Genomic DNA, 10,405 nt, shown 5'->3' on the forward strand with positions numbered 1-10,405 from the left:
AGATCTATAGAGATAGATCAAGACGCTTAATTGGACTTTCACAAAGCACATACCTTGATAAAGTTTTGAAGAAGTTCAAAATGGATCAGTCAAAGAAAGGGTTCTTGCCTGTGTTACAAGGTGTGAAGTTGAGTCAGACTCAATGCCCAACCACTGCAGAAGATAGAGAGAAAATGAAAGTCATTCCCTATGCTTCAGCCATAGGTTCTATCATGTATGCAATGTTGTGTACCAGACCTGATGTGTGCCTTGCTATAGGTATAGCAGGGAGGTACCAAAGTAATCCAGGAGTGGAGCACTGGACAGTGGTCAAGAACATCCTGAAATACCTGAAAAGGACTAAGGATATGTTTCTCGTTTATGGAGGTGACAAAGAGCTTATCGTAAATGGTTACGTTGATGCAAGCTTTGACACTGATCTGGATGACTCTTAAGTCACAAACCGGATACATATTTTTATTGAATGGTGGGGCTATCAGTTGGTGCAGTTCCAAGCAGAGCGTCGTGGCAGGATCTACGTGTGAAGCGGAGTACATAGATGCTTCGGAAGCAGCAAATGAAGGAGTCCGGATGAAGGAGTTCATATCCGATCTAGATGTCATATCTAGTGCATCGGGTCCAATGAAAATATTTTGCGACAGTACTGGTGCAATTGCCTTGGCGAAGGAATCCAGATTTCACAAGAGAACCAAACACATCAAGAGATGCTTCAATTCCATCCGGCATCAAGTTGCGAAGGGAGACATAGAGATTTGCAAAATACATACATATCTGAATGTTGCAGACACGTTGACTAAGCCTCTTCCACGAGCAAAACATGATCAGCACCAAGACTCCATGGGTGTTAGAATCATTACTTTGTAAACTAGTTTTATAGACTGTAGTGGAAGTGGGAGACTGAAGGAAATATGCCCTAGAGGCAATAATAAATTTATTATTTATTTCCTTAGTTCACGATAAATGTTTATTATTCATGCTAGAATTGTATTAACCGGATACTTAGTACATGTGTGAATACATGGACAAAACATAGTGTCCTTAGTATGCCTCTACTTGACTAGCTCATTGATTAAAGATGGTTATGTTTCCTAACCATACACATGTGTTGTCATTTGATGAACGAGATCACATCATTAGGAGAATGATGTGATGGACAAGAGCCATCCGTTAGCTTAGCATTATGATCGTTATAGTATCATTGCTACTGCTTTATTCATGACTTATACATGTTCCTCAGACTATGGGATTATGCAACTCCCGAATACTTGAGGAAGCCTTGTGTGCTGTGAAATGTCACAACGCAATTGGGTGATTATGAAGATGCTATACAGGTGTCTCCGAAGGTTCTTGTTGGGTTGGCATAGATCGAGATTAGGATTTGTCACTCCGTGTTTCGGTGAGGTATCTCTCGTCCCTCTCTCTAATGCTCATCGCTATAAGCCTTGCAAGCAATGTGATTAATGAGTTATTTGTGGGATGAAGCATTACGGAACGAGTAAAGAGACTTGCCGGTAACGAGATTGAACTAGGTATGATGATACCGACGATCGAATCTCAGGCAAGTAACATACCGATGACAAAGGGAACAACGTATGTTGTTATGCGGTTTGACCGATAAAGATCTTCATAGAATATGTAGGAGCCAATGGGAGCATCTAGGTTCCGCTATTGGTTATTGATCGGAGATGTGTCTCGATCATGTCTACATAGTTCTCGAACCCGTAGGGTCCGCACACTTAACATTCGATAACCATTTGTATTATGAGTTATGTGTTTTGATGACCGAAGTTTGTTCGGAGTCCCGGATGAGATCACGAACGTGACAAAGAGTATCGAAATGGTCGAGACATAAAGATTGATAAATTGGAAGGCTATATTCGGATATCGGAATGGTTCCGGAGAAGTTTGGGTATTTTCCGGAGTACCGGGAGGTTACTGGAACCCCCCAAGGAGTTGACGGGCCTTAGTGGGAAAAGGAGGCTGCGACCAGGAGGTGGCGCGCATTCCCCCAAGCCCAGTCCAAATTGGAAAAGGGGTTGGGGGCGCGGCCCCCATCTCCTTTCCTTTCCCCCTCTCCTTTAGGTGTAATCCTACTAGGACTTGGAGTCCTGGTAGGACTCCCCTCTCCCGGCGTGCCTAGGAAGGGCCGGCCGGCCTCCCCCTCCCTCCTTTATATACGGGGGCAGGGGGCACCCTAAAACACACCAAGTTTTGCCTTAGCCGTGTGCGGTGCCCCTCTCCACAGTTACACACCTCGATCATATCGTCGTAGTGCTTAGGCAAAGCCCTGCGACTGTAACATCATAATCACGGTCGCCACACCGTCGTGCTGACGGAACTCACCCTCGTCCTCAACTGGATCAAGAGAATGAGGGACGCCATCGAGCTGAACGTGTGCTGAATGTGCCGTATGTTCGGTGCTTGGATCGGTCGGATCGCGGAGACGTTCAACTACATCAACCGCGTTAACTAAACGCTTTCGCTTTCGGTTTACGAGGGTATGTGGACACACTCTCCCCTCTCGTTGCTATGCATCTCCTAGATAGATCTTGCGTGATCATAGGAATTTTTTTGAAATTACCGTGTTCCCAATATTTATTAGCCCAAGCAGCTTCCTGCCGCACGTCTGCGTCTCCATGCTATTGACTAACTCTTCTTCATTGCTAGTGAAGTTGATATGGGCTGCCTACAACCTTGGCCGTTCACTCATTTGATGCTTTCATCGGCCAAGTCCTTTAAAGAGGTGTGCAGATGCCATTTGGATGGTTGAAGCCATGTGGCCATACCATTCTTTGCCGAGTATTTTGCTCAACCCTGCAAGTATGAAAGTCCGAAGTGTGTCGCTGCTCGGTCGAGCCAACCATGAAGTTTTGTTTGTTTTGGCTCCTCGGTGGCCCAGGAAAGTTTCAGTGCGAAGTTATGCACCCTAGAGACGTAGTGCCCATTCCAGGGGAGGTGCACGAGGAGCTCGTACCCCTATTTGGGGTGGGGGATTGCCTGACCGAGGTCGGCTTGTGCGGCCCACGTACACTTTGAAGAGTTGGACGTGTGCTTACTTGCACGAGCTGCCTCCTCATATGCCTGTAGATCTGCCGCAAAAGCCGCGGTCTGCTCCTCCATTCGGAGGGAGCGTTCAGTGTGGCCATTAACTGTAACAACATTGTTTCCTCTCGACATTTCAGCTTTAAGTAAGCATAATGCAGGACTGCATTAAAGCGAGAAAATGAGGTCACCCAAGGAGTGTGTGGTATCCGTTGCCAAAGGGAACGGTGTCGAAGATTAACTCCTCGCTCCGGAAGTTCTCGGGTGACCCAAAGACTACCTCTAGTGTCATTGTTCCCGTGCAATGACCTTCGACACCTGGTATGAGAACTTTAAAGGTGGTGGTGTTGGGCGTTATCTGAGATGAATCTTTGGCCATCTGCATGATCGTATCCTCGAAAATTAAATTGAGGCTCCTACCTTCGTCCATAAGGACGCACGTTAGGTGGAATCCATCAACAATTGGATCCAAGACTAGAGCGGTCGATCCGCCATGCCCGATGCTGGTCGGATGATCATGCTTGTCGAATGTGATCGGGTAAGCCAACCACGGATTGAAGTTCGCGGTGACAGGCTCCAATGCGTAGACGTCCCGAAGTGCTTGTTTCCTCTCCTTCTTGGGATGTGGGTGATGTAGATCGTGTTTACGTTATTCAACTCGTGAGGAAATTGTTTCTGGATCCCATTATTGGGCGGTCGAGGTTCATCCTTGTCTCCGCCGCAAGGATGGGATTTACTATTGCCCCCCGTCGCCTTTTTGCCGGCCTTCTTGAAATCTCTTCAATTCCGGTTGGTATGGTTTGCTGTTTTGTCCGAGGTATGATGAATATGGCACGACCAGTCGAGGATCTTGTCGAGCTGGCTGGGTCCATCTCTGTTCTCTTTAAAGGACTTCTTTTTCTGCCTGGATCTTGGTCTATTGAACCCTACATTTATTGCAGCTTCCTCGGTGTTGCTCCCACCATTTTTATCCATGCGCTTGTTTTTGTTGCGCCTAGGATTCAGTTGGAGTCACGAGCCTCCGAGGTGCCAGCCATGCCATTGTGAGTACTGCAGGCCAGCCAGCTGTCCTTTCCCATGCAAAAGTGGGTCATAAGTGAGATGAGGGTCGCCATGGTCCTCGGCTTGTCTTTCCTGAGCTGGTGGGCGAGCCATTCATCTCAGATGTTCTGTTTGAATGCCGCAATGGCCTCGGCATCATGGTAGTCTATAATCTGGTTCTTTTTGGTAAGGAATCTACTTCAGAATTTCTGAGCTGACTTGCCCGGTTGCTGAACGATGTGACTAAGGTCGTCGGCGTCCGAAGGTTGGACATAAGTGCCCTGGAAATTCGTCCTAAAGGCATCCTCAACTGCTTCCCAGCTCCCGATGGAATGAGGGGGCAGGCTACTCAGCCAAAACCTTGTCGGACCCTTTAACTTGAGCAGCTAATATTTGATAGCATGGAGGTCATATCCATTGGCCATATGTATATGGAGGAGGAAATTCTCGATCCATACAGATTTATTAGTCGTGCCATCATAAGATTGTTAATAGGTTTAAACCGATTCCGGTATTGGTGTTCCATCACCCTATCTGTAAAATAGATCGGGTGAGCGGGGCACAGGGTCCGAGTAGTGTCACGCTGGGCATCGGGAGATATCTGTGTGTAGGCTTGATCCCGAGCTCGGGCGATCCTGTCCAGCCAGGCTTCGTAGTCGTGGAGTCCCGCAGGTGCGCATCTTCCTGATCCATAAATGGACCGAGAAGGTGCCTGATTTGCCTCTATCTGGTGTTGAAGGTTGTGAGGCTCCAAGTAATCAATAGGGTCCTTGCCGTAATGGCGTGGCGTTGTTTGAGTGTGGAAATTTTCCCGTATTGTCCTGTTGCGCCCTCTAGCGGGTAAGTCAGATTGATCCTCCCGTCCATGAGTTAAAGGCACATTGTTGGTTAGTTCTTCATTAAACTCGGGCAGCAAACGCATGCACGAATAAGATTTAGGCGCTATGGCGCCGCTCTTCAAGATCTTGCTCAGCCGACAGTATTTCGACCGACTTGTCGTTCAGTGCATCCTCATTGGTTTGGAACTGTCGTTGCTTCCTTTTCATACTTTGGGTGGTGGCCATGAGGCGCCGCCGAAAGTGTTCTTGCTCAAAGGGGTCTCCGGGGACTATATAGTTCTCGGTACCGAGGCTCTCGTCTTCCACGAATTCGAGTAAGTAGTTATTGTCAGCCCCTTCAAAGGGGTCATCGGGATCTAGGTCCTCGGGATTCCTTCGAGGCCGGCGAGTCGCATTGGGGCCGCGGTGGGGGGCGGCATGAATGTCCTCTCCTGGATTGCCAGCCTTGTTGGCTGCTACGCCACCGTTATCAACGGTGGCGTTGTTCCCACTAAGGTCCCTGATGTGGAGCATCCTACGCTCATGCCCATGTACACTACGACGAGACCACGACCTCGAGCATACGCCATTGGATGCAAGGTGAACTCGTTCCTAAGTTCTTCTCCTTTCTGTTCACACGAGACATGGTTGCTACCTAATGCAAAGACACTACATGTGCTCAGGAACCAAGGACTGAAGGAGGAAGAACGTCTAGCTTCAAGACTTGTGCAGAATTTTTGCCAACCCCGGAACTTCCAGCTAGTCTGGAACCTCCGGCCCTCGACACTCTAGGCGACACCGAAACTTCCGGCCATCCCAGAACTTCCGGCCCTACTACACCGACATTGTCCCGGACCGTGCCAACTCTCTGGATAGCCTGGAGCATGCCTGGACCCTCGCTCGGAACCTCCGGCGCCCGGACCTTTCGGCCATCCCCCGAACTTTCGGCCCTGCCTGCGCAGAGACACTTGGGCCATGGCCCATGTACCTGTTTTGCCCCTCACTTACCCCTTTGTGGCCCTAGACTATATATGTCATGGGGAACCACGGCCACCTATAGGGCTACGAGCCCCTTCTGGTTCAATGGGGGATGGACAAGTTGCACAAAGAACGAAGAAGCATAGCACAACGCGGCAGAGATCACACGGGCAGTTTTTACCCAGGATTGGGCCGCCATGAGGCGTAAAACCCTACTCCTGCTTTGGTGGATTGATGGTGGAAAAGGTGGTCGTGGGCGCAACACACTTTCCCGGCAGGGTTTCTTCGGAGCGGAAATGGCTACACGCGTAGACGTGTGTGAGAGGCCGAACTTACCAACCTCACGAACGCTTTCTACGGTTGCCATGGGCCTCCTTTTATAGGTTAAGGGGTCACCACAGTGGCAAATCAGCCTTTATGTACTGATTAGATAGCAAACAGAGCTATCATACCTAACTCTACAGGCTGACAGAGCGCATAAAATGCGCTGTCGAGTGTCACATCACAGCATGCCTGACAGCTGTCACGCCCAATATGCGACCCTATCCAAAAGGAACTCGAAGGTCCCACCAAGGATAGACCCGCATATTGAAACGCTTTTGCAAGGTGGATATCATTACATCAACATTACATAATAGATGGGGATACATACATAAGGCATACAATGTCACACGAATACAACATCACAATACTTCAGAGCATCATCCGACTATGGATGAAACACAAACAGAAACTCAAACGACATCCACCCTGCTAGCCCAGGCTGCCGACCTGGAACCTATCCCTGATCGAAGAAGCAGAAGAAGAACTCAACGCAAGCAAGCATCGCTCTCGCGTCATGATCATCGCACAACCTGTACCTGCAACTGTTGTTGTAGTAATCTGTGAGCCACGAGGACTCAGCAATCCCAATACCATGGGTATCAAGACTAGCAAAGCTTAAAGGGAAAGGAAGGGGTAAAGTGGTAGGCTGCAGCAGCGACAAAGCATATATGGTGGCTAACATACGCAAATAAGAGCGAGAAGAGAGCAAGCAGAACGGTCGTCAACTAGTAATGATCAAGAAGTGATCCTAAACTCCTACTTACGTCAAACATAACCCAGAAACCGTGTTCACTTCCCGGACTCCGCCGAAAAGATACCATCATGGCTACACACACGGTTGATGCGTTTTAATTTGGATCTGGTGTCAAGTTATCTACAACCGGACATTAACAAATTCCCATCTGCCTATAACCGCAGGCACGGCTTTCGAAAGATTATACCCTGCAGGGGTGTCCCAACTTAGCCCATGACAAGCTCTCGTGATCAACGAAGGAATAGACCTTCTCCCAGGAAGACCCGATCAGACTCGGAATCCCGGTTTACAAGACATTTCGACACTGGTAAAACAAGACCAGCAAAGCCGCCCGATGCGCCGACAATCCCGATAGGAGCTGCACATATCTCGTTCTCAGGGCAACACCGGATAAGTCAAGCTACGAGTAAAACCAGCCCTCGAGTTGCCCCGAGGTGGCCCCGCAGGTTGCTTAGTTCGGACCAACACTTAGACAAGCACTGGCCCGGGGGGGGGGGGCTAAAATAAAGATGACCCTCGGGTTGGCCGACCCAAGGGAAAGGGATAGGTGGTAGTGAGGCAAATGGTAAAACCAAGGTTGGGCCTTGCTGGAGGAGTTTTATTCAAAGCGAACTGTCAAGGGAGTCCCATAAATCACCCGACCGCGTAAGGAACACAAAATCCGGGAACATAACACCGGTATGACGGAAACTAGGGCGGCAAGAGTGGAACAAAACACTAGGCAAAAGGCCAAGTCTTCCACCCTTTACCAAGTATATAGATGCATTAAAAAAATATAAGAGATATTGTGATATCCCAACCAAAATCCTGTCCACCATGGAGAAATCTTCAACTTCACCTGCAAATAGCAACGCTATAAGAGGGGCTGAGCAAAAGCGGTAACATAGCCAATCAATGGTTTGCATAGGAAAGGTGTCAAAGGTTAGAGGTTCATGGCAATTTGGGATGGCTTGAAGAGCAACAGATAGGTAACGCAGCATAGCAATAGAACGAAGCAACTAGTATAGCAATGATAGTAGTGAGATCCAGGGTAGCGGTCATCTTGCCTGAAATCCCGCTAGGAAGAAGAACGAGTCCATGAAGAAGATGAACGGATGAAGCCGAACCAAGCATAGACGAACGATTCCTCACGATCGCAATGAAACAGGAACTAACAAGAAGAAGCACACAACATGGTAAACACACCACACATGAGCAAGGTAAGATGCACAACAAGCATGATGCATGAAAAGGCTACATGAAGCTACTCATGGCAAGAGATGATGCAAACAAGAGCAACACATCAAGGCAAGTTTAAATGAGGCCGGGAACAACATATAACAATTCCGGTAAGTCCTCATATGCATATTTCGAAATTGGTCCATATGTGAATAAACCATATGTTCAAGTTATTAAACAGCAAGTTAAGATGCACCAAGATGATCTACACGTGATTCTAGTCAAGTTACATATAAAGATCATTTAGTTCGGAGCTACGGCCTAGAAGGTATGAGCAAAACAAGTCAAACATGGCATTGATGCAAAATGCATACAAACATCAAGCAAACACCTCAAAACAAGGATGCAACATTATCATATGAAGCTACATGCAATTATAAGCAAGTTTCATATAGAGCACACTCAAAACGGAGCAACGGTTCAACACACACACATGAAACAAGTCATAACAACAATCTGTCCAAAACAGCAACTAGGCATATTGCAAACATCAAAACAATATGCTACAGCACCCCAATCATGAGAACAAAAGACATGGGCATGATTTACAGGTAAAGCATGACAAAACATGAACACTGATCTATCTCCAGAAATCAATAGAACATGCTCAAACACACATGGTAAGATTGCAAGTTATAACAATTCAGACTTTGCAGAAAATAACATCATGATGCAATGTTTAGAGCTATCAAACAACATGTTACAGGAACTTATCATGGCAAACAAAGGCATGGCATGAATCTACTAATTGCATAGATAAAAAGTCCCTTACTGACCATAAGCCAAAAAGGATCAGAAAATATGATGGCACCTATGTAAACATGGCAAGTTATAATACATATTCAAACATGGCAGAAACAGAATTATTAAGGCATGTAGATGAGCTTGTGCAACTCACTACAGAGCAATACATGGCATGGAAAGGCACCCAACAGTAAGAAGGCATGTTTGAGAAGCTAGGCATGGCAAGAGCAAGGTCATAGGGTGCATGGATCACTAGCAAAACACATGGGAACAAGTGAACTTAATGTAAACAGGCTGACAGCAACATTATGAAGCAACTTTAGAGCAAGATTACGACAAGCTACAGCAACCTATAAATGCAACCAGGGGCATGAATGGATAGAGGATGACATGTAGATCAAAACATGTTTATAGAACATCTCCAGATTATGCATAGAATGATTAGTAGCAACATGTTTATATAGCATCACGAAATAACAGATTCAGCCTAGCAAAACAGCAACATCATGTACACTACTTAACAAGCTTGATTCACTCACCACAAGTCATTGCATGACAATATAAGCATAGCATCATTAAGAAGACATGTTTGTGTAACCAACCAAGTCAAGAACAAGTCCATAGCATGCAAGGATCAACTATAGCAAGCTTGGCTAAATTGAATAACAAGTAAACAATCTGCCAGGAAACATTTTGAAGCAAAAGTAGAGTACGAAACTGACATGCTAAACTACTCCATAATTGCAACCAAGGGCATGAATGGATAGACAAAACCCACATGTTCAAAACACCCTTACTGAAGTATCTCAAAATATGCATGGATCACTCTGTAACGTCAAGTTTACATGGCATCAAAATAACAGCAGAACAGGGACTAAAATCAGCAATATCACGATGCCTAGTTTGCATGCTTGTGCTAGTCACCACATTGATCACAAAAATACATGGTAAGCACCTCTGTAAAGAAGACATGGCATAGTTCAAAACACATGAAAACATCAACCTCATAGGATGCACACATCAATCATGGCAAAAATGACAAAAGAGCTCGTTCTGATAACAGACAGCAGAAAACATTATGAAGCACTCTTACAACGATGATTCGAGCATCAAGATGACTTCAAATGAATATGATGCAATGGAATGAAATGATTTACTCGTCGAGACGAACAATTTTACATATTACACGCACGAAACGGAGCTACGGATGCAGAGATACAACAGGTCAAACATGGCATGATAATTGCAAAATATCAGGGACAGCCAAAATTTACCCCGCGAAAAACTGGACGGAGAGAACCCGGGACGGAGGGAACCAGGATCGGGGGCACCGTTTGGATCGGCGGGCTGGTGGATCTGGTCCAGCCCGGCCAGATCCGGGACGAGGCGACGGCGGGCTCTCCGGCGAGGGCGGCGCAAGGGGTCGCCGGAGACGGGCGGGGCGAGGCGCGGGAGGAGCCGGCGGGGCGCGGCGCGGCGCCGGCGG

The sequence above is a fragment of the Triticum dicoccoides genome, chromosome 1B (assembly GCF_002162155.2).
Source record: "Triticum dicoccoides isolate Atlit2015 ecotype Zavitan chromosome 1B, WEW_v2.0, whole genome shotgun sequence".
In the NCBI taxonomy this organism is placed as follows: domain Eukaryota; kingdom Viridiplantae; phylum Streptophyta; class Magnoliopsida; order Poales; family Poaceae; genus Triticum; species Triticum dicoccoides.